The sequence below is a fragment of the Cryptomeria japonica genome, chromosome 2 (genome assembly GCF_030272615.1).
Source record: "Cryptomeria japonica chromosome 2, Sugi_1.0, whole genome shotgun sequence".
In the NCBI taxonomy this organism is placed as follows: domain Eukaryota; kingdom Viridiplantae; phylum Streptophyta; class Pinopsida; order Cupressales; family Cupressaceae; genus Cryptomeria; species Cryptomeria japonica.
The window spans coordinates 135453240-135481128 of record NC_081406.1 but is presented as its reverse complement, the minus strand read 5'-3'; positions in this window follow the sequence as shown (position 1 = coordinate 135481128).

Genomic DNA, 27889 nt, shown 5'->3' with positions numbered 1-27889 from the left:
TAATATTAGAGCGAAGGAATAATTTCTTAGTACCCCAACTGATTTTGAGATGAAAAATGTAATGAGACTTCAGATCACACATGAGATCTGGGAGAAGCTTGAAATCTTGTATGAAGGTGATAAACAAGTGAAAGTTGCTAAGTTATAGATTTTGAAATGAAAGTATAAGACGTTGAAGATAGGAGAAGATGAGAACCTACACTCTTTCATGGCTAAGGTGAATGATATGGTCCTAGGTATCAGATGTGTCGGTGGAAACTTTGAAGAAGATAAAATTGTTACTAAGGTGTTGAGATCATTGCCTCCTTCTTATAAACATAAAGTGGCTTCTATTGATGAGATCCGGAGTGTGACTACAATACGAAGAGATATGCTGGTTGGAAAGATTGCTACATTTGAGCTAAGCGAATTTGGAGAATCACATGGAAAGTCTGAGACAACATTTAGAGTATCAACATTTATAACTAGAAAGAAGAAGTATGATCCTAACGAGTTTATAATATCTAGATATGGAAGAGAGAGAAGATAGATGGAAGAGAAAGAAAGAGAGATAGAGAGCCAGTAAGTATGATGGAAAATTGCCTTTGAAATGTTTCTCTTGCAATAAGATAGAAAATTTTTCTTCTAGATGTCTGGAGAGAATGGCTAAGTATGACATGCATGATAAGTATGGTAAACATGATAGGAATGATATATATGGAAGCATGAGAAGTATGATAAGCCTTACAATTCTAACCAGAAGTATAAGAATCAGAAGAACTATTATTATACTAGTGATGAAGGTGTTACAAATGAAGAATCAGAAGGAGATGAAGTTGGGTTTATTGCCATTAAAGAAGACTGACCAATACCTATTGATTCCACAAGCTGCACTGTTGAGGAGAAATATTTAGTTGCTAAAGTTGAAGAGAAAGATGAATGGGTGATTGACATTGGTTGTTCACATCATATGAATGGTAATAAAAGTAAATTTGTGAGCACAGAAAGATATGATGGTGGAATAGTAAGATTTGGAGATGAGAAAGCCCGTGTCATCCATGATAGAGGTTCTATTTCTTTTGATGGTAAGCATAACACTGATGATGTTTTTTATGTTGAAGGTTTGAAACATAGTCTTTTGAGTGTTGGACAAATGGTTGATAAGGGTTATGATCTACAATTCAATAATGGAAAAGGAAAGATCCTAAATGCCTCTAGTATAGAGATTGCATTTGGAACTAAGACTGAAGGTAACATTTTTCATTTGAATGCTGGTGAGAAAATTTATTTGATTGCTCAGATATATGAGAGTTGGTCGTGGCATAGGAGAACGTGTCATGTAAATTTTGATTCAATGATTAAGATAAATTCTACACAAGACGTTAGAGATCCACCTAAGATTGTTAAACCTGCTAATCTGGTATGTAAAGATTATCAACTGGGTAAGAAAATAAGAATTTATTTCAGGAGAATACATTATACGTCTGATGGATTGGTAGATCTTGTGCATGTTGACCTGTGTGGACCTACAAATGTTAGAAGTGTGAAAGGTGACATATACTTTATGTTGCTAATTGATGACTATTTCAGGATAGTGTGGGTTGTCTTTTAAAAGGAGAAATCAAAATCATTGGACAAGTTCAAGAAATTCAAAGCAAAAGTTGAGATGGAGTCTGGATTGAAGGTGGAATGTCTGAGATTTGATAAAGGTGGAGAATTCTAATCTAGTGAATTCAATTTGTTATGTGAGAAGAATAGAATTAGAAGACAATTATTTGCTCCTAGAACCCCTCAACAAAATGGAGTTGTTGAAAGTAAGAACAAAATTGTCTTGGATGCTGCAAGGACCATGTTGATTGAAGAAAATATTCTGAAGATCTACTGGAGAGAAGCTATTAGCACTTTTGTCTACACATTCAACAAAGTTCATATTAAAGGTGATACCGGTAAGACCCATTATGAACTATGGTTGAGTCATGTTTCTACTGTGAAATATTTCAAAGTATTTGGTAGTAAATGTTATATAAAGGGAGATGAGGATATAGGAAAGTTTGTTGCTAGAAGTGATGAAGGAATTTTCTTTGGGTATTCAACAAAGAGAAAAGCCTACCGGTGCCAAAATAAAAGAGTAAGAAAGATAGTAGAAAGTGCAAATGTGAAGGTGGATGAGAACCTTGGGAAAGAGATTGGAGCATGGGGATATGATGATGGACAACCTTTTGTTTTATCCCTTGTTCAAACTGAAGAAATGAAGAAGATTGATCCGATAGAGACAATTAACCTAGATGTTGTTGCTACTAGTGAAGAGGTACAAGAGCCTGTAAATCAGAACAATCAGAAGACTCCAAGGTATGTGAGATTGAATCATTCTGAAAAATCAGATTATTGGTGATAAGAATAAAGGTGAGATGACTAGAAAAGGGTTAGCTGCTGAAGAAGTATGTTTGATTTCTAAAATTCAAACTAAAGATGTTTTTGAAGCTTGCAAAGATGAAAATTGGATGCGAGCTATAGAAGAAAAATTAGATTAGATTGAAAAGAATAACACATGAGAGCTTGTGCCTAGAACTAAGGATAAGAATGTTATTGGTACTAAATGGGTATTTAGGAACAAATTGAATCAAGATGCTACCAGTGAAGAGGTACACAAACCTAAAAATCAGAACAATCATAAGAATCCAAGGTATGTAAGATTGAATTATTCTAAAAATCAAATTATTGGTGATAAGAATAAATGTGTGATGACTAGAAGAAGGCTAGCTACTGAAGAAGTATGTTTGATTTCTAAAGTCCAACCTAAAGATGTTGATGAAGCTTGTAAAGATGAAAATTGGATGAGAGATATAGAAGAAGAATTAGATTAGATTGAAAAGAATAACACATGAGAGCTTGTGCCTAGAACTAAGCATAAGAATGTTATTGGTAGAAAATGGATATTCAGGAACAAATTGAATGAAGTTGGCGAAGTTGTCAGAAATAAAGCTAGACTGGTTTGCAAAGGATATTCATAGAAAGAAGGAATTGATTATGAGGAGACTTTTTCTCTAGTGGCCAGACTTGAAGCTGTTAGACTATTGCTTGCATATGCTACTTATAAATATTTCAAGGTATATTAGATGGATGTGAAATCTACCTTTTTAAATGATGATCTTGAGGAAGAAGTCTAGATTGAGCAACTTGATGGATTTTGATTATCAGATGATGGAGACATGGTATGTAAGCTGAAGAAAATCCTTTATGGATTGAAACAAGCCCTTAGAGCTTGGTATGATATATCACATAAGTATCTATTGAAACTGGGATTTAATAAAGGTGTTGTAGACAATAATCTAAACTTTAAGATTGAGAATGATAACATCTTAATTGTTGAAGTCTTTGTTGATGATATTATCTTTGGAGGAGATGATGAATTGAGCATGAAGTTTTTTGATGATATGTAGAAAGAACTTGAGCTGTCAATGATTGGTGAGATAAAATTATTCTTAGGTTTGCAGATTTCATAGACTAGAAAAGGTATATTTACATCTCAAACTAAATATGTGAAGGAATTGATAAAGAAGTTTGGGTTAGATGAATCCAAAGCTATTGAAACTCCTATGGTTACTTGTTGTAAATAGTTTAAGAATGACGAATCTCTGAAAGCTAATCAAAGTTTGTATAGATCTAAGGTTGGTGGACTATTATATCTTACTCAAACTAGACTGGACATTATGCATGTTGTATGCATGGCTTCTAGATATCAAACTGATCCAAAAGAGATTCATATCACTGCTGTGAAAAGTATATTCAGATACTTGAAGGGAACTATGGACTATGGTTTGTGGTATTCGAGGAATGATGATTTCATGCCATGTTCTTACACTGGTGTTGATTGGGATAGAGATGTAGATGATCAAAAGAGCACTAATGATGGAGTATTATTTTTAGGTAAGAAATTAATTTCATGGGATAGTAAGAAACAAGAATCAATTTTTTTATCTACTACTAAAGCTGAGTACATTGCTCCTGCTAGTTATTGCACTCAGGTGGTTTGGATGATGCAAATTTTAAAGGATATAAGAATTATCTATGATGAGTCTACTGTCATATACTGTGATAATTCCAGTGCTATTAACATGTCAAAGAATTTGGTGCAACATTCAAAGACTAAGCATGTGTCATCGAAAATTATTACTTGAGAGAGAAAGTCACTGAAGAGAAAGTGATGTTGGAGTATGTATCTACAAAGGAACAAATAGCTGAAATTTTCACTAAGCCCTTTCCTATAGATACATTTGTCTATTTAAGAGACAAGTTAGGGATATCTACCCCTCTCAATGAGAACTAGATGCATTGAGTTGCATCAATCCGGTGGACTTCAGAGCCTTATCTCTTTATCCAGATTGGTGAGTTGATGCTGCTCCTTTGGTGGAGTAGTCGATGTTTTAGGGGGAAAGATTCCTGAGATTCATGTTTCATATTCTAAAGGGGAGAGAGTTTAGTTTTCTATTTTGAGATCTTTGGCATTGTTGTCAAAGGGGGAGAGAGATCATGTGAAAAACTTTTGTATCTGTCTTGATCTTAGGGGGTGTTTGTTGGAGATATCTTCTTTCTTTGTATTGATTCTTTTTCCCATTCATATGTTTCCATCAATGCCAAAGGGGGGGATTGTTGCATATTCCTTGTTGGACATTGCTGCTTCTAGGATATGTTGTTGTCATTGATGTCAACATATTCCTATGATTTTCTCGAGTGTTGCAAATTGAGAAGATGTTATGATTCGGTTTGCAGTTTTGTATTGTTCAATTCTTTGTAGAGTTCAGTATTTCATTCAGTATATTTTAGTGTGATAAGATCTTGTGATAATTTTTTGGGAGATTCTTTGGGATGGTCTTATGCATCTTCAATTCAAATAGTTCGTGATTTGGTGCTCCACAAGTTATCTTTCTTCGTGACAGTTGTTGATTGATGAAGATTTGGTAAGTGGTGTTGTTGCAGTTGTTTTTGATGATTCCAATGTGCTTGATGGTGTTTCTTAATTGTGTCGTATTTGTTTTGATGATCTGCATTGATCGTTGTGCAATTTTTTGGTGGTTTTCATGAATCAGTGATGATTTTTGTGCTATGCGGTATTTCTAGTGGTGTTGTGTAGAGCCCCTCCCCGATCAAGATCTGGTTAGCTTAGTTGACCATGGTTGACCTTATTAATAAATGCTATAATTCAATAGGATGGGCTATGCTAGATGGATAGATCTGGTGAGAAAAGTAACTGAACCAAGTTACATAATCATTTCACCTTGTGGTGTACATTTTGATGTGTTATGGATTTGAAATCCTATATGATCCACTGATTGGATAATCTTGATCTGACGTATGCCAGCTATATCTGAATTTGTAGAACTTTATTATGATGTTAGAAATATGATGCATGTCTTATGAATGGTTGAAATTTATGAGGATTATGATAATGTCGCTAAGGAAATCACTTTATGTGGATTGCATTGGATATATGGTAAATTGATTTGTATGATGGCAATTGTATGCAGAGTGATTGATTTGTATTCCTTTTTATATGTTAAATTTATATGTGGTTATTTGGGAATTACTAATGTGTAATTGAGATGCGCAGGAAAATTATCCATGTGACCATGGAAACAATATGGAGAATCAAGCCTAGACCTTTGTACGTTCATAAAACTAGGGGTTGTCTATTTGGAAAGACAACACCTCGTATGTATCGTATTTTATTCGTAAACGTAAATATTTGCATGTGTGTTAAATTGTATTTATTAATTTGTTTAATCCAACAAGAGACAATTTCCATGTGTAATTAAGTAATGTATTTTATTGTGTCACTTGACACATGTGCTGAATAGTGTTTTGGTTTTGACATGTCTCTTGGAGGGAGATTGTTTCAACCAAAGCCTTTTTCAAATATTTGAGTGTGGTCCCAAATTTGCCTTGGGTAGAGAGTCCTTGGAGTGGTCAACTCAAGTTTGACCCGTAGGTTAACTTCAGATGGGTTTCTAAGGGGTCAAATGGACTCCCATGGTTAGTTTAGGGGTTTTTCCAAAGGTCCATAGGGTATACCTATGGGTTAGGGGTATTTTCAAGCATGTAACCACTCCCATGTGACTGATTTGACACCTCAAAAATTGGTTTTCCCAAGATGAGCGAAAATCCAACTTGGAGGTTTCCTCCTAGGTTAGATAACCTTCCTTTCATGTGTCAATCTCTCTTCCCAACTTTCTCTTACCTTTTCAGTTTTCCAGTTTTAGTAACTTGTAAGAGGTTGGGAAGACCAACCAATGTGAGCTCTTACTCTATCCAAGAGGTTGGAAAAAGTGAGAGAAGCCTTCTTAGGCAAGGATTAGGGACTTGGGATGGTAATCACCCACTCTCCATCTTTGGAGACTAGATCTTGAAGTTTTAAAAAGTATAGGATAGGAATTTTGGCTAAGTGTTGAAAGAAAAGAAGTGTGGAATTGGGCAGCTCTACTCCAAACTATCCCTTATAAACCCTTGGAAGATTTAAGGTTGGTTTAACCTCTTTCTTTGTATGTTGAAATTTTGCTTAGAAAGATTGCTTGAATTTAGTTGTTTTCTTCCTTTGTGTTTTATTTGTGAAGAAATATATGTGATCTTTCACTTATTTAGTTAAGCATTTTTATTATGTTTTTGGGAGTATCCAAGGCCAACTCACCTTTGGGAGGGTAGAGTGGCCTTGGGTTGGAGGGTTGTTTGACAACCTTAGAGTGAGAGGCTCTCTTTAGAAGAGAGTGATCTCAAGGGATATTTTGTGACCCTTACTGCATAGTTATTGTTTATGCATTTGGGGGTCATAAGGGGAGATATTATGGCTTGTATGCCTTGGGGGTCATAAGGATGTTGGGATAGGTTTGGAACTTGTGATGTGTTCTTGGTTTCCATGAGATGGCTTGTGTTCTACTATTTTACATTTTCTCCTCAAGGTGCTTAGTCCACCTCCACCCATGTAAAAATCACATTTGGTGATGATGTTAAGCCTTGGGATGGGAATATGTTTGTTGTAAGTTTTCCTTTCTTGTTTGTGTTTGTTTGAGTGTAACCCATCTAGGTCTTGGTTCTCCAAGCTAGGGGGTGGCTTCTAGTAAGCCTGGGTTGGGAGGTGAGCCTCCATGGTCACAACCTTAAGACTTTGTATTGCAGTTTTGCTTGGAAAAATGGAGGAAAAGAAAAGCTAGGAGTTGCTACCCTTATTATTGTTTTAGTTGCAAATGAAAATGTATCTATTTAAGCCCTCATTTAATAGAAATGAGAGGCTAAGTGGAGTTTTCACCCTTTTGTAAAAGCTACTAGGTTGAAAATAAAAGTATTACTTTATACCATGATTTATTTAAAATGAAATGTATTCTTTTATAAGGTTGTTATTGCAAGAAAGAAATGAAAGTAAATAAAGAATAAGTTTTCTATAGTTTTGAGTTAAAATCTATTTGCATTTATTTCTTGAAAATAAAAGATATTTCTATCTCTTTATGCATATTGTAAAATCATGGAAATAAATGAATACTAAAGCATGAATGTTAGTGAAAGAAAATAAATCCCTTACTCCTAAATATTTATTTCCAAATGCAAATATGATTAAATAGATTTTATTATGAACAATAATGTTGCATTCAACTTGGTGATATAGTTTTAAATGATTTTTAGACTATTATGTTTGCTGCTGTAATTAATTTAATTATGTCATTTTTCCTTTTTATTATTGCAGAAAATAAATCTAGATTTAATAATCTACCTCTAAAGTTCACTATATGATTTAAAAAAAAAAGAAAAAAAAAGAACATTTAGTTAGATATGCATTTATCTACCCTAATGTGTTTTAGAGAATATAAATTTAAACTTAGAAGGGGAATCAAGACATCCAATGAGAAAAATATTAATTTTGTATGCCTTGTATATTTAAAAAAAAGAAATAATATAACAAAAAAATAAATCTAATATATGCTAAATAGATTTATGTATACTTTTATTGAAGAAATGAACTTTTTTATATTTTTCATGCTGTTAGTATTGACTGTCATAATATTTTAATGTTGAATATTTAAATGTATACATATTGAAGGAATGAGAATACACACACACACACACACATACATACACTCATATATATATATATATATATATAGAGAGAGAGAGAGAGAGAGAGAGAGAGAGAGAGAGAGAGAGAGAGAGAGAGAGAGAGAGAGAGAGAGAGAGAGAGAGAGTTCATCCCTAATGTCTTAAATTTACATTTCAAACTGCTATATTTTCTAAAAGAAAGAAAAAAAGGGATAAATATATCTACATGCTGCCTTTATATTAAAATATACTTATTTAAAAAAAAAGGATGTGAAATCTGGATCCACAGTGGGTGGCGCTGGAGTTTGCCACTGTGGGTATCCATAGTGGGTGGCGCTGAGGCCGCCACTGCGGGTATTTGCAGTGGTGCACGTTGGCCTCCACCATGTTGTGGCAAGCCAGTTTCGCCCTGTCCCCCGCCATGGCTGCCTCCATCGGCCTCCTCCGCCACCATATACCCTGCATACACACTCATCAAAGAAAAATAAACTCTAACCCAATTTCAGGTTAGGGTAAAGGAAAATGGATAGAAAAGAGATTTTGATGAGAGTTTATAGTTTTAAAAATAAAAGAATAAAGCAAACCCTAGTTAGGGTTATTTAAGAGGATATTAATAAAATAAGTAAAAAGGGGGAGGGGGGGGGGGGAGATTGCTTTTCAAAATTTGAATTGGGTTATCTTCATTTGATTAAATTTTAAATATTTTATTTGAGGTTAACTTTTATATTAGGAATTAATTGTTTACAATCATCTTATTTCCATATTATGGGTAAGTTGTGATTGAAAATTTTATTAAAGAAAAATTTAAATAGTATGTTTATCTAAATTAAGTTTAAAAAGTATTTCTAATGTCAATAATTATTAAATTTGGGGAGTGATTAATTTATAGAGAAATAATATACTCTTTTGAGTAAATTTATTAAAAAAGTTTATTGATGGGTTTTCTTAAAATTTAATGATTAAATTTAAAATCTAGAGGTAATTTAAATGTTGAGTATTAAATATTTAATACCTAATGTTTGGAGGATTAATATATATTGCAATTTGATTTAAGTTATATAAATACTTTTTAGAGATTTTTACTGATATTTATAATTAAATGGAAGGATTTAATATAGGTTATTAAATGTTTATTTGAAAGAGGATATTGTAGTGGATTTATATATATTTCTAAAATAAGTCAATGAACTTGATATTGCGAATTTATTTATCCCAAGCAAAACTTTCTATTTGATAATTTAATTATTATAATAACGTTTGGCACTTTAAATTTATTTGCTCTAATAATTAATATTAATACATTGAAATTGTGTTAATATTGAATTAATAGATTTAAGAATTAATTAAGTTATAAATGAAGAGGTTATAATACCAATGTATTGGGGAATGCTTGATATACCTCTACCTAGATGAATAATTATTGAATCAAGTAATTATATTAATGTCTATGTAGTAGAAGTTGATCTAATTATGTATTATTTTTTCACAACTGAAATGAAAGGGACAATTGAGTGAATTTATTATTGTTCTTATAAAATTTAATTTGTTCCGCTTGATAATAGGAGTTATCGTATTTGTTATATTAGTAATATTCTAATTCTATCGTCTAGGAGTTTTAATCGAAACCTAAGGCTTCTAGTTAAATTTTATTTCATCCCTCACTTTGGAACCCATTTTAATATCATTTAAAGAACTCGTTTGGAACAACTTGTTAAGTTGTCACAACTATTTAAGCATAAGTTGCATGTATTTAAGTGTTCAAAAAAAAAAAATTGTTGTTTGTATTTTTGCCCAAAAGTTTGGGCATGACATGTTGCGTCTTGCAGTTGACCTTGGCAAGATTACCGATGGAGTTGAACATTTGGGAATTTGAATTAGGTCCATGTTATGTCATGCAAATAATCATATTGGTCCAATGGTCCATATTTGTATCATGTGATGTAATTTTGTAGTTATGAGTTGAGGGTTTAGTTGACCTTGTTGTCAAGGTTGATGATTTGTATATATAGGTGATATTGTCATGTAATTTGGGTTTCAGTGTTGTGTCTGCATTATCAGAGAGTGGTGTATGTGCAAACAAGGATTCATCCTTCAACATTGTGATTGAGTAAAGATTGGTGTTGCAGGGCAGACAATTGTACTTAATTAGAACTGTCATCAGGCATTTGGAGATGCTATTATTGTTAGATAGTTCAGATAATTGAAAGACAACTAAGAGGGGTGGGGGGGGAAAATCAGTTGTCACATATTACCGAAAGTATTATCAATTCAAAATAATAATACCAGAATAACAGTTAATCAAATTAATCATAAACAATAATCATAGAATAAAAGCCATCCACATAACACAAGGATTTGTATGTGGAAAACCTAGTAAAGGGAAAAACCATGGTGGGAAGCCTACCCACAATCAGATAATACTTCTGTAGTAAGTATGTAAATTTCTAATGAAGGGGCCTGCACTTGTAGGAAGGTCAACAACCTAGACCACACTTCTCTTCACAAAAGGAGTCTCACTGACTACATACAAATCCAAACTACAATCTGGAGAAGTGTTGAACTGCAAAAGATAACATCTTCTATGCCTGAGTACAGTTCCGGTTAAGCTCAATATCGAAAGACTAAATCCTCTTACAAACCCAATTCGATCTCCATTCATCGACCAACTCCTTCGTCTGAATGATATTACAATATTCACACACAACATTCCTTGACCATGACCTCATACAATAACCATGATGATCTACAATGAAATCTTACATCTTATTTATACAAACCCTCAACCATAAATAAATAGGTTGGTTACCAGACAATAAATAAATTACATTATTACAAACCATGTCAGCCTTAGACCAAAATAAATAATATCCAATACAAAAGACATCCTGAAAATACAACAATAATTTCTGTCCACATGTTACATTAATGTTGGTCCATAACCCAGATCAATCGGGACCAAGAATAGGTCCACATGCTTCAACAATGATCTCCAAATGCCAAGTCTCAAACAAGATTACCAACAACATCCTAAAACTCCATCAGAAGCTGCACCAACACCAATTATGCAATGCATCAAAGATCTCCACCAAAATATCTATCGGTAAAACCCTCGTTGGAACCAAAAACCAATCTTCTGTGTAAGAAGGATAGCATCCAATCACTAGACTGAAACCAACTGACCAAATATGAGTATAGGCATTATGAACAAGCCAATTTCATTACCAGATTATATCAGAGTTAACCAGATCATGCCGGATACAAGTTAACCAAAAACCACTTAACCTACATGGACCAGAAAAGTATCGGTAAAGCATCCAAACAACTAGTGTTGACGTCAATGACAAAACATGAATGCAACCCATAATCAATTCTACGAAATGGCCAACAATCTCCCCCTTTGGTATGGATGCCAATACTAGATGTGAAAAACATCTAAGTACCAAGAAATACCCCCCCATGGAAGACAACCAACAATCTCCTGCATATAGCTTCAAATATCAATGTTTCTCCACCTCTGATTTGTCTCTTTTTTATTTCTCTTTTTCACATCAATATCTCTCCCCCTTTGACATCAATGCCAGAAATCTGACAAAAATATCAAAGCAAAAGCATACCCTGGGCAGTAGCATCCCACATCAGTGCCAGAATGAATAGTGTCTCTAATAATGCATACCAGACTGATGCCAAACCACATCAATCAAGTCTCTGCTGGAGGGTCAGAAACCCCCAATCTGTCTCTCAAGTATTTAAAAGATTCCTTGGATAAGTGTTTAGTGAAAATATCTGCAATATGTTCTTTAGTGTTCACATAAACCAGTTTAACTTCATTTTCTTCCACCTTCTCCTTCAAAAAGTTATACTTGATAGATATATGCTTTGTCTTAGAGGGAAATACCAGATTCTTTGATATATCAATAGTAGCAGAGTTATCATAGCGAATAACTACCAGTGCATCACAATCCACCTTTATATCCTTCAACATTTACTTTATCCATAAAAAATATGTACAATTAGTAGCAGCAACAACACACTCAGCTTCAACGGTAGATAAAGAAGTACATGACTGTTTCTTGCTAATCCATGAAACCAACTTCTTTCCAAGAAAGAAAACTCCACTAGAAGTACTTTTCTAGTCATCAACATCTCCAGCCCAGTCAACATCTATATATGCACATAAAGTGAAGTTATCATCCTTAGGATACCACAAACCATATTCTGATGTACCTTGCAAGTATCTAAAAATCCATTTCACCATCATCTCATGATTTTCTCTAGGATCGCTTTGAAATCTTGAAACAATACAAACATCATTCATAATACTAGGTCTAGTCCGAGTTAAATAAAGCAGACCTCCAATCATAGATTTGTATCTTGTAGGATTTATCAGTGCAGAAACATCTTTCCTTGTGAATTTGTCACTTGTAACCATAGGTGTACTTACCGGTTTAGAATCTCCCATACCAAATTTCTTCAACAATTCCTTAGCATATTTATTTTGATAGATAAAAATACCTTTTTCAGTCTGAGTAATCTGCAAACCTAAGAAAAATTTCATCTCATCAATCATAGACATCTTGAATTCTTTCTCTATGTTCTTAGAAAACACTATGCATAATTTATCTTCACCTCCAAAAATAATGTCATCAACAAATACTTCAACAATCAGTATATCATCATTAGTAATTTTATATAATAAATTACTGTCAACACTACCCTTAGTAAAACCAAGCTTCAAAATATATTTATCCAGCCTTGCGTACCAAGCTCTAGGTGCTTGTTTCAATCCATATAAATCTTTCCTTAACCTGTAAACCATATCAGTATCATATGATAGTGAAAAACCATAAGGTTTCTCAATATAAACTTCCTCATCAAGATCCCCATTCAAGAATGCACATTTAACATCCATCTGATAAACCTTGTAGTGTTTATAAGCAGCACAGGCAAGAAATAATCTTATAGCTTCAATCCTAGCTACAAGTGCAAAAGTTTCTCCATAATCAATTCCTTCTTTCTGAGAATATCTTTTATAGACCAATCTAGCCTTATTCTTTATAACTTTACTATCCTCATTCAATTTATTCCTAAAAACCCATTTAGTTTCAATAACATTTTTATTTTTAGGCTTGGGAACCAAAGTTCCATGTGTTATTTTTCTCATTATGATCTAATTCATCTTCCATAGCTTTTAAATAAAATTCATCTTTACATACCTCAATCACTGATACCGGTTCAACTTGTGAAATTAAACATACCTCATTAGTTGGCAGTCTTCTTCTTGTCATCACTCCATTTCTCTTATCCCCAATGATTTTATCTTTAGAATGATTCAATCTCACATACCTAGGAGTCTTCTGACTTTCTGTTCCTCTTCCCTGTTCTTCAATTACTATAGAATTTTTTGATATTGCTGGAGTAACTGGTTAAACTCTCTATTCTGATAAAGGTGCTACCAATTCAGATATAATCATTTCCACTACTGTTTCCTTCTCATAAATTCAGATTTGACTTTTTCTCAGCTCATCTACTTTGACATTAGCACTCTCCACTATTTTCTGCAATCTCTTGTTATAACATCTATATGCTTTGCTTTCATTAGAATAACCAAGAAATATGCCTTCATCACTTCTAGAATCAAATTTCCCAATAGCATCATCTTTACTGATATAACATTTACTAGCAAAAATTCTAAAATACTTAATTGTAGGTGTATTGACAAAGCATAATTCATAAGGTGTCTTACTGGTTTCTCCTTTGATATGTACTTTTTCAAATGTATAAACCACTGTACTAACTGCTTCTCTCCAATATATATGAGGTATATTTGCTTCCATGATCATTGTTCTAGCAGCATCCAAGATAGTATTGTTTTTCCTTTCCACAACTCCATTTTGTTGAGGTCTCTGAGGAGTAGAAAATTATCTTCTGATACCATGCTTGTCACAAAAGTTATTAAACTCACAGGATGTGAATTTTCCACCATGATCTGATCTCAAATATTCAATCTTCAATCATATCCCAGTTTCTACTTTAGCCTTAAAGATTTTAAACTTTTCTAATGCTTCAGATTTTTCTATCAAAAAAGTAACCCACATCATTCTAGAATAATCATCAATGATTAGCATGAAATATCTATCACCATGAATTTTTTTAACACTAGCAGGACCACATAAATCAGTGTGAATAAGATCAAGAACATCATTTGATTTATCTTGTATACTCCTAAAAGAGGTTCTGACTTGTTTACCCATTTGACATTCTTTACATACCAAATTATAGGGCTTCATAATTTTAGGTATATCTCTAATAGCCTTAGTTGAACTGATCTTCACAATGCAATCAACATTTACATGACACAACCTTTTATGCCATAACCAACTTTCATCAATCCATGTAATCAAACATGTCTTCTAACCAGAGTTCAAATGAAATATGTTACCTTTTGTCTGCATACCAGTTGCAATCTCCAAGCTAGATCTATTAATGATTTTGTATTTTCAATCCAAAAACTGTAATTGAAATCCCTTATCTACCAAGTGATCTACACTCAAAAGATTATGGTTCAAACCTTCAACATAATAAACATTGTCAGTTTTGTTCTTACCATCCAATGATATAGTTCCTTTTTCCTTAATCATACATGTCTTGTCATCTCCAAATCTAACAAATCCACCATTAATTTCTTGCAAAGACATAAAATTTCCTTTATCTCCAGTCATATGATGTGAACAACCATTGTCAATTACCCATTCATCCTTATCCTCAATTTTGGAAGCAAGTGCCTTCTCCTCAAGTACATTCTCTTCCAGTGCCGGATCATCTTACTTGATAGCTAAGAATACCCATTCTTTCCCATTGTCGAATCCACTAGCAGAGTCTCCTATCGGTTCATCATTTGAATTAGTAATACCTTCCTCATCTGCTATGTAGCATAATTTATTTTTCTTGAATCTAAACTTGTTCTGATTAGGCTTAAATGAATTCTTAACTCTTTCTTCAAATCTTAAATTCCTTTCAAGACATCTAGATGCAAAATGATAAATCTTATTACATGCAAAACATTTAAAAGGTGCTTTTCTTTCATACTTACTTCCTATCGGTTCTTTTGGTGCTCTTCTAGAAAAGAGTGCTTCAAGTTTCTCAAACTCTTCATCTTCTCTCTTCATATATTCTAATTCTTTTGCATATAAAACTCTCTAATCTTGTTTGCTAGTTGTATATGTAGATGCATGAAAAGAAGGTTCAGTTTTCACAGCTCCAGAAGGTCCAAAATCCTCAAGCTCAAAAGAAGATAGTTTCCCAACCAAAGTATCTCTGTTGATAGATGTATTAGCCATTATTCTCAACTCATTAATAGTAGTAGCCTTCATTTTTGAAGTTGGTGGTAGGGCTCTCAAGACTTTAGAAATATTATCATCTTTGCTCAGAGTTCCACCACAACATTGAATTCCCATAACAATCTCATTTACTCTTTCCATGAATGCAATAATCCTTTCATCTTATTCAATCTTCAGATTTTCATATCTCACTCGGTAATCATCAAGTTTAGCAATCTTCACTATAGGGTCACCTTCATTAAGGGTCTGCAATTTATCCCATATAGCCTTTCTAGATGATTTGTCTATTAATCCCATAATTTCCTGATCAGAAAGTGCACACAAGAGGATTCACTTGCTCTACAATCATTCTCAAGCTCCTTGTCTAGGTTTTCTAGAGGACTATTTCCAGATCCTGGATTAAAGGGTGTGGCACCATTTTGTGTGATCTCCCAAATCTCCTTGCCAAGACATCTCAGATGAGTCTCCATACAAATCTTCCATACTGTATAATTTTTTCCTTTAAGCCTCAGTATATCCCTTCGAAAATTAGCTCTAGAAGAATTGGATGACCTTGAACTATTAGTCGCCATAGGATCTTCCTCAAGCAGTTAAGCTTTCTATAGAGAGAACCAAAGCCTTGATACCAATTGTTAGACAGTTCAGATAATTAGAAGACAACTAAGAGGGGAGGTGAATCAGTTGTTATAGATTACCGAAAGAATTATCAATTCAAAACAATAATACCAGAATAATATTTAATCCAATTAAGCATAGATAATAATCACACAATAAAAGCCATCCATATAACACCAAAATTTGTACATGGAAAACCCAGTAAAGGGAAAAACCACGGTGGGAAGGCTACCCATAGTCAGATAATACTTCTGCAGTAAGTATGTGAATTTACAATGAAGGGGTCTACACTTGCAGGAAGGCCAACAACCTAGAGCACACTGCTCATCACAAAAGGAGTCTCACTGACTACATACAAATCCAGACTACAATCCGGAGAAGTGTTGAACTGCAAAAGATATAATCTCCTATGCCCGAGTAGAGTTCTGATTAAGCTCAATACTAGAGGACTAAATCCTCTTCCAAACCCAATTCAATTTCTATTAATCGACCAACTCCTCTGTCTGAATGATATTATAATATTCACACACTACATTCCTTGACCATGACCTCATACTGTAATGCCCCGCTAGGAAACCCCAAAGGGATAAAACTAAAACATTAGAATAGAGTGCATATTTTTTTTGAAAGTTAAAACCGAATAATGATACATTGAGTTAACATTAAGTTCAGATTACACAACAGAAGACTTAACTAACACCTAAAGGGTTTCCCAACGTGATTACTTCATTCATCACTAACTCAACTCGCGCTAGTTAATCCAATCAAGTTGATTAACTTAAATACATAATTATACTTAAACACAGGATAAATTTATTCGATGGGTTGAAAAAAATATAGATAACATGATTAAGTTCGCCCATTGCAATTTAACCATTCATTACATCCAATCTTAAATTACAACATATGTCATGAATCTAATTTCCATACATACTTTATTTGCATTAAAAACAAATGAATACTTTGCACTTGATTAAACCTACATTCTTCATGATCCATAATATTGCATTTATTAAGATAACTTCATATATGTATTTAAGATTAATATCATCTAATCTACATTATACATTTTAACCATTGTACCATCCATACATTTAAAATAAAAAGGAACCAAATGAACACAAACACCACATAACACCAAATTGATATCGGAGTTCACACCTAATGGGCTACATCTCTGGGTCTTCTCAATTGCAAGACCCCTCTAATAAATAATAGGGTGAAGAATACATGAGGTTCACATCAATTACATCCGGCCAATAAGGCATACATGAATAAATAATACATTTGACCACAATGGTCAAAAGATACATTAATGATCCCAGAAGAAGGAAATGATCCATTTGAAACATGATAAGAAGAAAATAAAAAAGAACAACAAGAGCACTCATGAGATTAAGTCCTCACAACCCATCACAAGAAACCGATGGTCTAAAATGAACATCAGGTACTCTCAAAGCCATTAGAAATTCAGATATGACTCCACAATAGTACTCCTAGAAAATACAACACAAACTACACACTAGCAAACATAAGGGACAAGTGTCAACACATAACTTGGTATGGTTACCCTGACAGGTCTCCATAGGTTCCAACCCCATCCACTGGGTTACCTTGGCAACCTTTCCCGAACCTCTGACCTATCCAAGTCTCATGTAGACCCAACACATCCTTTCATGAAGACAAGGTTGTTGGTTTTCCATTTAAGGCCTTCTCACTACATTCTGAGTCTTTACTAGCACTCATCCTATGTGTGAGGAACAATTATCTTACTTAGTATTTTTATCTACTAAACTTCCTAATATACTATTAAGTTATCACTTATTTAGACACACTTTCTATGGGTTACCTTGCTACAACTTTGGGTGCGGCCCCCACTTGAAAGCCACTCTACCGTATGACACTAAATTGCAATCAAATGAAACTCCAAAAACCAAGGTATACACAAGGACTAGTTTACGGATTTCAATACAGTAGGAATACCCAATTGGCCAAACAAGTCCTCTATGAGGCCCTACCCCGACTCATCCTAGCATTTCAGTGATCTTTATGTTGAGACTATTATGGATGCTTTATTTTTATGCATTATGGATTTAGAACTTATATGATTCCATGATTTGGATAACATTGATGTATATTGATGCTTCATTTCTACGCATTATGGATATAGAACTTTATATGATTCTAGAATAGGATAACTTTGAGATGACGTATGTCATTATTGGATTTACAGGACTTTATTATGATGATAGAAATAGGATGCATATCTTATGTATCGATCAAAATTATGAGGATTATGATAATTGCTTATGTGGATTAATTGGGATATATGAGATATTTATTTGTTAATGTCAATTGTATGCAGAGTGTTTGATGTGTATTGTTATTCATGTGTTTAATATTATATGAGGTTATTTGGAATTACTAATGTGTAATTGAGATGCGCAGTAAAATTATCCATGTGACCATGGAAATGTTATGGAAAACCAAACCTAGACCTATGTACATCCATAAAACTAGGGGTTGTCTATTTGGAGAGACAACACCCCATATGTATCGTATTTTATTCATGAAAGTAAATGTTGCATGTGTGTTAAAGTTTATTTATTAATTTGTTTAAATCCAACAAGAGACAATTTCCATGTGTAATTTTGTAATGTATTTTATTGTGTCACTTGACACATGTGCTGATTAGTGTCTTGATTTTGACTTGTCTCTTGGAGGGAGTTTGTTTCAACCAAAGACCTTTTCAAACATTTGAGTGTGGTCCCAAATTTGCCTTGGGTAGAGAGTCTTGGGAGTGGTCAACTCAGGTTTGACCCGTAGGTTAACTTTAGATGGGTTTCTAAGAGGTCAAATGGACTCCTAGGGTTAGTTTAAGGGTTTTTCCAAAGGTCCATAGGGTATACCTATGGGTTAGGGGTATTTTTAAACATGTGACTATTCCCATGTGACTGTTTAGTCACCTCAAACAGTGGTTTTCCCAAGATGAGCGAAAATTCAACTTAGAAGGTTCCTCCTAGGATAGATAACCTTCCTTTCTTGTGTCAGTTTCTCTTTCGCACCTTCTCTTACCTTTTCTCTTTCTAGTTTTAGCAACCTGTAAGAGGTTGGCAAGAGTGAGAGAAGCCTTCTTAGGCAAGGATTAGGGACTTAGTGAGTAATCACCCACTCTCCATCTTTGGAGATCTTGCAATTTTGAAAAGAATAGTTTTAGGAAAGAGATTTTGGCTAAGTGTTGAAGGAAGAAGTGTGGAATTGGGCTACTCTTCCTCAAACTAGTTCTAGTAAACCTTTGGGCAGATTGAAGGTTGGTTCATATTCTTCCTTTCATGTTGTTTATTTATGTTTAAAGGATTGCTTGTATGTAAAGGTTGTTTTCTTGTGTTTCCTTTGTGAAAGAATATGTGATCTTCCTTTTATTCCTTTTATGCATTTTCTTTTCTTGTGTTGGGAGTATCCAAGGCCTTCTACTCTTGGGAGAGTAGAATGGTCTTGGGGGTGGAAGGAGTTTGACAGCCTTAGAGTGAGAGGCTCTCATTATGAGAGTGATCTCAAGGGTTGTTTATGAGACCCTTGCTGCATAGCCTTGTTTATGCATTCGGGGGTCATAAGGGGAGAAAGTATGGCATGTATGCCTTGGGGGGCATAAGGATGTGGGGTTAATGGACTTATGTTGTTTTTTTGGGTTGCCATGAGATGGCTTGTGATCTACCATTCTTGCAGTCTCCTCAAGGTATTTGGTCCACTTCCACCCTTGTGAAAGCACCACATTTTGTGGTGAAGTTTAGCCTTGGTTGGGAAAGTGTTTTTTGAGTTTTGTTTCCCTTGCTTGTTTGTGTTTGCTTGAGTGTAACCCATCTAGGGATTGGTTCTCCAAGCTCGAGGGTGGCTTCTAGTAAGCCTAGGCTGGGAGGTGAGCTTTCCATGGTCATAGCCTTAAGATTTGTTATAGGTTTGCTTGGAAGAGAAGGAAAAGAAAAGCTAGGGAATGCTACCAATATAATTTGTCTTAGTTGTAGATGAAAATGTATTTATTTATTTGAGTCCTCATTTAATAGAAATGAGAGACTAAGTGGGGTTTATCTTCCCCTTTGTAAAAGCTACTATTTTGGAAATGAAAGTAGTTTCTATTTCATGTTTTATCAAAATAAATGCATTCTTCTATTATGTTATTATTGCAAAATGGAATATTCATTTATGGATTAGGCCTCCTATAGTTATTGAAATAATATTTGTTGCTTTGTGTTTGTTTGAGAATAAATGTCCATTCTATCTCTTAACGCATAATGAAAATAAAAGAAATAAATGGAGTAGGAAAGTATTAAAGTTATTAGGCTAGGAATGATTTCTTAGTCCTTTTTATTTATCTCCAAGTGCAAATTCAGTAAAATAGATTTTAGCTTGGACATTAATGTTGTATTTAACTTGGTAAAATAGTTCTAAATGAAATTCTAGCTATATTAATGCTACTGTAATTTAATTATTTCTGTCATTTATTTAGAAAAATAATAATGCAGGAAATTGATAGATAAGTAAATTTATTTCAAAGAAAGCATGAATGTTGTAAGCTAGAAATAATAGTTAGTCTTAGTTATTTGGATTGTTAGAATAACAGTTTGCATTTTAAATGTTTTAAAGTTATTTTTAGGCATTTTAAATGTTGTTGTAAATTATTTAAATCTGTCATTTCATTTCTTAAAAATATTGCAGAAAATGAATCTAGGATCAATAGTCTATCTCTCAAGTTAGCAACTAGATATTTAAAGAAGAAGGAATACATTTATTTAAAACTATCAATCTTAAATAATCCGTTTTAAAGTTCTTAGAAAAAATATGTCTCAAGCCTAAGAAAATGCCTTGCCTTCATAATGCTATGTATATTATGGAAAGGAAATGGTTAGATTTAATGCCCCATATTAATAACGAACAAAGATAAAATCTAATAGATGCTAGATAGATTTATGTCTAATGCTTATAAAAAAAAAATCCTTACAAAAAAAATTAACATGCTGATCTTTTATTTACTGTCATTATTTTGTTAATTTCTGCAAGTTTATTTTTAAAGAAAAATATATATATTAAACCTAACCCTAAAATATCTTTTGAGGTAATATTCACAGATATATCTATATATCTATCTATATATATATATATATACATTATATATATATTAAAAAAAATAGTTAACCCTACCCGAGGGTTCCCGCGGAGCCAAGCTCCACGCGTGTGGCCCTCGGGCGGCTTGGGGCCAGAGAGACGTTGGAGCCCCACTACGGTCGCGACCCACAGGGGTGGCCTTGGCTGCCACTGTGGGCCGCGTCCCGCAGGGACGCTGCAACGTCACCCAAGGTGTCGCTGCGGGGGCGCAACCCCTTGGCCTCCACTAGTGGCGGCCCATGTTAACCATCGTCCTCTGTGCATGAACCCCTCCCGCGGCCATTATTGATGTTGCCTCCACCATTTTTATATTGCGACCTCTGTGTTATTCGCCATGGATAATTTCAACCTGCATAACACAAAAGAAATGCTAACCCGGTTTGGGTTAGGGAAGATAGTTAGTTTTAAAAGAAAGGTATGGTAGTTACGTTTATAACTTCTATTATATATATATATATATATATATAAAATATTCATAAGTCAAAATCCTTCTTGGGTTTAGTTTTATGGGTAAGTATTAATAAATACTTATGTTATTATTTATCCCTTAGGGGTTTAATTATTTTGTCCAAGATTAAATCTTATAGGGCAATCTATTTTACGAAATTATTTAAACCCCTTTAGATGAATTTTAGACACAATATAATTATTGCTCAATTGATTTATAAAATTTAATACTCTATTTACTAGAATTAATTTAATTAACTCTTAGAGTAATGAAAAGGTTAAATGTGGTTAATCTTATCCCATGTCCATAAGTTGCAGATTATTGTTTGATTAAATTTATTAATTAGTGCTAAAATAATGATTCTTTTGGAGAGTTAATATTTGGCAATTAATTTAATTTATTTTTCGCATACTTGATTTAGTTGTTTAGATTAACTTTAGTTGAAAAGAATTCAAACATAGTTAAGACAAGACTTATTAATGCATTTTTTTAATTTTTTAGCAAAATTAGTTTTATTAGGTTGTTATTTAAAAAAAAAAAATTATTCCGTTTTTGCCCAAAAGTTTGGGCATGACATTTTGGTATGAGAGCAAGGTTTCCAACACTAGGAACCTTTTTCCATTACATTTCGATTTAATTATTTAATTAATTATATTATTTTGATTTTTATGATATTTATTTTTAATTAATTAAAATTTTCTCCGTAAAAAATTATTTATTTATTTTATTTTATTTTATTTTCTCATAAGGATGCCTCCGACTATGCAATAAGCTCGCAAGCGTGGAAGAGGTCCTAGGCGTGTACGCATAACATGCGAAGAGGTCAATAGGGAGGAATCGGTTCCGGAAAGGAACCCTGAGGCTCCTCCTGAATGGCTAGTTGACCCAAACCGAGACATCTTGTTAGCACTTCAGAACCTGATTGGGATAGTCCAGGATAGGCTTCTAGCAGTGGATCATCATGTTGAAAACTAGAACTCAGGGAGCCATAGATCAACAGATAGGGAACGGAGTAGGAGTCCACCTCCTAACCCCATAGAGAGTCAGGCTGGGCATGAGCTTGAGTCCGTTCACCTACCAGGACCACCTCCAGTGGCAGTGCCAGTGTATTATAAGAGATCACGTCGGGATCCAGGTGATTTGATCAGAGAGGTTATGCACCTCCAGCCACCATCTTTTGGGGGATCTACCAACGAGGTAGAAGCTGAGGCTTGGCTTTTGAGCTTAGATAGGTGCTTTGCATTGCGCTCCTATGAGAGAAATCTAAAGGAACATGTAGCAGTCCACCTATTGAGAGGAATGACCTCCACATGGTGGAGACAGGAGGAGTACAAGTGTGGCCTAATCACAAACACCCTCACATGGGAGATTTTTACAGAGAGATTCAGGGAGAGATACTTGTCAGAGCATTACAGACAACGTAGGGTAGATGAGTTCCACAACCTCCAGCAGAAGGGTCTCTCAGTGACCCAGTACGAGAGCAAGTTCTTCAAGCTCTTACCATATGTGGAGCACCTGAAAGATGAGAAGCTTCTCATCAACCATTTTATCAAAGGGTTGAATGTCGACATAGAAGGATCGGTGAGGATGGCCATTCCAAGGAACCTTTAGGTTGCTGTGGAGAAGGCCTTGATAGCAAAGGAGGTTCAGGTCAGGCCACAAGACACAAGGGATCGGTTCCAGAATTGAAACCCTATACCCCAGACATACGGGTTTCAGAAACCCCATTGGAAGGGTAATAGTAGACACACATCAGGGTTCTCCAAAGCCCCTCCTCTGCAGCAGTCACAATAGAACCAGAGGCAGAGGCCTCTGCAGAGTTAGTAGGGCGCAAAGCCCAAGATGTGGCAGTCTCAGGGTCAGAGGCGAGATCAATGATCCTAGGTTCCTTACACACCTCTGGTGAGGACTCAATAGTCCTCCAGGGGTGGGTACAGTGGTTCTAGCAGGACAGGGGGATAGTCTTTCTCTAGGCCTCAGGGCGTGTAGTTTCAGGCACGTGGTGCTTGTTTCACATGTGGGGCCTTGGGGCACATGACGAGGGAGTGTCCTCAGGGTCAGATGGCAGGCAGTCAGAGGATGGTAGCATCATAGCCTATAGTTGGGGATATGGGCAAGTCCCATAGGGTCTTCGCAGTGGTTGACAACCACTAGGGAGAGCATCAGGCCATAGTTATTGAGGCTGCAGGTATGATCAGTGGTTGTGGAGCATTGCGGGCTAGTGGCAATTAGACAAGGTGTCAGTTGGGAAGTGGAGTTAGCTTCAGGGGCTAGAGTGTCAGTGGAATCAGAGGTTAGGGGATGTCAGCTTCAGATTGGCAATACCACCACCTTAGTAGACCTTAGAGTCACACCACTCGGATCATATGGCATCGTACTTGGCATGGATTGACTTTATGCCTACAAAGCCAAGATGGATTGTCACCTGAAAAGATCGAGTGTGAGGATGATTATGGTTCTCCCATAGTAATCACTGGGATTCAAAGACCCATGTCTCTTCGTATGATTTCCACAATGCAGCTTAAGCGGAGCATGTGAAAGGGATGTCAGTTATTTTCCATCACCATCAGTGATAGAGAGGAAGAGGATGAAAAGGAAACATTTATTGATGACCATCCTATCCTTAAGGGATATTCAGATGTGTTTCCTTCAGAGCTACCTAGAATGCCACCCCATAGAGAGATTGACTTTCATATAGACCTTGTACTCGGAGTTGAGCTAGTTTTGAGAGCACCGTATAGGATGACCACTAATGAGATTAATGAGCTCAAGATGCATCTTGAGGAACTCCTAGAGAAGGGCCACATTCGTCCTAGTGTATCCCCTTGGGATGCACCAGTCATCTTCATGAAGAAGAAGGACGGATCTCTTCGGTTATGCATGGATTACCGTCAATTGAATAAGGTAACCATCAAGAACTGATATCCTTTGCCTAGGATCGATGATTTATTTGACCAATTTTAGGGTGCCAAAGTATTTTCTAAAATTGATCTGAAGTCAGGGTACCATCAGTTGAGAATAGTGGAAAGCGATATCCACAAGACTGCATTTCGCACTAGATATGGCCACTATGAGTTCACCACGGTTCCATTTGGTCTTACGAATGCTCCAGCTATTTTCATGAGCCTCATGAATGGGGTATTCTGCACATTCCTTGACCATTTTGTGATTGTGTTCCTTGATGACATATTGATATATTCTTGGAATGAGAAGGAGCATGAGGAGCACCTGAGATAGGTTTTGCAGTGTTTGAGGGACAATCAGTTGTATGGTAGTTTGTCAAAGTGTGCTTTCTTTAGATCAGAGGTCAAGTACCTTGGGCACGTTATATCTAGTGATGGGATCTCAGTTGACCCATCAAAGATCAGAGCTATTATGGATTGGCCAGCACCAACCAGTGTGACAGAGGTCAGGAGCTTCATGGGCTTAGCAAGTTATTACCGACGCTTTGTTGAGGGATTCTCTAGAGTCACACATCCTATTACTTCTCTTCAGCGTAAAGGAAAGAAATTTGAGTGGACAAAGAAGTGCGAGAGGGCCTTTTAGGACTCAAAAAGGCACTTACTAGCACACCTATCCTTGTAGTGCCAGATCCCTCAGTTGACTTCATGGTTTGCACAGATGCTTCCCTAGAGGGTTTAGGAGCAGTCCTCATACAAAATGGTAGGGCTATAGCTTTTGAGTGTAGGAAACTTAAGACTCATGAGCTTAACTACCCTACTCATGACCTTGAGCTTGCAACAGTAGTGCATGCACTTATGAGGTGGAGACACTTCCTTTTGGGTCATCATTTTGAGCTTCATTCAGACCATCAGAGCCTTCAGTACATATTCACTCAACCGAATCTTAATGCACGTCAGAGAAGATGGATGGAATTCTTATGCGAGTGTGATTTTAATGTTCACTACATCAAGGGGAAAGAAAACATAGTTGCAGATGCCTTGAGTAGAAGACGTCATGAGGTTTACACCATATCTATGGGCACATATTTGAGAGATCCTATATTGCAGCAGTTGCTAGAGGATGGATGGTACTTAGAGGTTTGTCAGATGATTCGATCACAGGAGACCCTGGAGGGAAAATAGGTTGATTATTCCTTACAGTCTGATGGACTACTACGCCATAGAGGGTGCATCTATGTACCTTCTTTTGGGGAATTGTGAGAGTTCATTGTCATGGAGGCTCATAGAGTTCCTTATGCAGCGCATCACAGAGTTAAGAAGATGCATGCTGACTTGAGACAATTATATCATTGGCCAGGAATGCGGCAAATTATTGCTGAGTTAGTAGCCCAATGCCTTGAGTGTTAGGCCCAATATGGAAAGCTAATGTACTGAGAGGGGAGGGGTGAATCAGTACCTCTAATCCTTTTATCAACAATATCTTTACTGTTATGCATAAACCAAAAACTACTGTAACATAACATAAAGCTAAAACAAATAAATAACAATCATACATGATTCACTCCATAACACATATATTTTGGTTACGTTGAAACTCTTGGTTAGAGAGAAAAACTGCGGTGGGGATGGCACCCACAACTTCACTACTGCAATAATAAAGGTTGCTTGGTTAGAGCTACATGTTTAGCTATTTCTTATAGCTTTTACCCTGTTAGGAGTATCAAGATCTGTTAGATCTACCTTGCTAAGGGATTTTACAACACTTAATCTAAATGTTGCACCTGGTTAAAGGTTTTACAATTTATAGACTTAGTTAGAGTCTTTTACCCTGTTAAAGGTTTCTCTTACAACTTCAAACTATTTCAATAAAATCTTTACAAATATCTGCAACTTCACATCTGAAATGTTATAGCAGATTCTATGTGCTCAAATAAGATTACCTTGCTTATAGCATACCTCGATAACCCATAAAGTAACTTGGTAAACCCTTCTGTTTACTCTGTTCTTTGACTATTCTCTGAAATCCTTCTCGGTGACCTCTGTGTCTCTATAACAGTCATAACACTTAGTGTTTTCTTATGTATCACACACGACTTGCTTCATACACCTCTGTATATCTCTGTCTATCACATTTTTATCCTTAATCCATGTTGTATAAATAGATCTCTTATGTCAGTGATCCATTCATTGCTTCGATCTTACAAACATAATTTGTCGAATGAATAACTATACAAAATATTTCATTGGTTAGATGACCTCGAAATCATACACAATCTTTAAGTGCAATTTCCAATGTGATAACGGTTCTATGTTCCTCAATATTGTAACACGTTTCCATATGTGTGTCTAGGTTCAATGAATCTAGTAACACGTTTCACTCGGTGTATATCAACTCGATGTATCATCTTTGCTGCTTGGTAGACATGGAATGATACTCAGTAGATAACTTAGTGTATACTGGGCTCTGTGACTACTTTCTTCTATAACCGACTGTTCTGTGCTCACCGACTGAATATTTTGGTAGAGGTAACTGACTAGAGTATATAAAATGACTTTGGATATAAAACTAATGGCAACTTGATAAGTAGTAGCAATCTCCCCTTTTGACATTAGTTGAGATGTTTGACAAAACTACTTTCAAAGTCATAACTCAAAAATCTATATAATTGCAAAATTTGATTAAACAAATAGTCTATACATTAGTCAATGAAATAGTATATTTAGATATACTCCCCTTATCAGTATACTATACAAAACTTTGATTTTGTATGCTTGGTGTAATAACTGTTCGATTTTGCTTGGTGTAATAACTGTTCTATTTTGCTTGGTATATACTCCCCCTATATACTACATTCCTTTTTGTTTGATACTTTGATGCTTTGATGCTATATATCACTCCCCCTTTTTGATAAACATCAAAATTTAGTTACCATTCGGTGGTGGCAACTAGTCAAAAATGGATTTGTACTTTGTTTGTGCGTCGGTAAGAGTGGCAGAAAGGGCATTCTTGACACTATCCATTAAAGAATTCTAAGCTGTAATGTTAGCTAATAGTGAAATTAATCCATCTAATGTGCTTCCCTCTTGTTGATTGGATAGGGAGGTAGCCTTGTTGATCTGCTCTTGGACGGATGAAAGATGAGGAAGGAATAATGTTTGAAGTGTCATTATGTCCATCTTGATCTTGTGTTCTTCATTCCTTAATTCCAATTGTTGAGCCATGAGTTATTGTAGCTTGGTATAAAAATTCTGAATGGAATGTGGCTCAGTGGTCAACTTATTAGAGAGATTGATGATCTCTTTCTCAATTGCTTCATTTTTATTCTTGATATCTTTAATAAATAAAGAGAATGTACAGAGTTTCTGAA